A 782-nucleotide genomic window follows, 5' to 3' on the forward strand; every position below is an offset into this window, starting at 1 on the left:
CAAATCTTCAAAGAGATTGAGGAAGACATCAGAAGATGGAAAGACCTCCCATGCTCATGGATTAGAAGAATTAATATTGTGAAAATGACCATCCTACCAAAATGTCAATCAAAATCCCTGTGACATTTTTCACAGAATTGGAAAAAACAATCCTAAGATCCATATGGAAGCACAAAAGACCTCAGAGAGCTAAAACAACCTTGAGCACTAAGAGCAATGCCGGGGGGATCATTATACCAGATTTCAAGCTGTATTACAGAGCTATAGTCATAAAAACAACATGGTACTGGCACAAAAATAGAAAAATAGACACATAGATCAATGGAACAAAATTGAAGACCCAAATATGACTAAATACGATTTCAGCTACCTAATATTTGACAGAGGGGCCAAGAATATTCACTGGAAGAAAGACAGCATGTTCGGCAAATGGTGCTGGCAAAACTGGATCTCCACCTGTAGAAGAATGAAACTAAACTCCTACCTTTCACCTTGCACAAAAGTCAATTCCAAATGGCTCAATGACCTCAATTTAAAGCCTGAAACTCTGAAACCATTAGAAGAAAACATTGGGAAAAACCTACAAGATATAGATGTAGAAAAGTATTTTCTAAACCAGACATCAATTGCTCAGGAAATAAGGTCAAGAATCAACAAATGGGACCTCATTAAACTAAAAAGCTTCTGTACATCACACGAGGCAACCAAGGAAGCAAACATAAAACCCACAGAATGGGAGAAAATCTTCACTAGTGACACACCTGACAGAGGTTATTAACCAG

The sequence above is a fragment of the Nannospalax galili genome, unplaced genomic scaffold (assembly GCF_000622305.1).
Source record: "Nannospalax galili isolate Female #2095 unplaced genomic scaffold, S.galili_v1.0 scaffold686, whole genome shotgun sequence".
NCBI classification, from domain to species: domain Eukaryota; kingdom Metazoa; phylum Chordata; class Mammalia; order Rodentia; family Spalacidae; genus Nannospalax; species Nannospalax galili.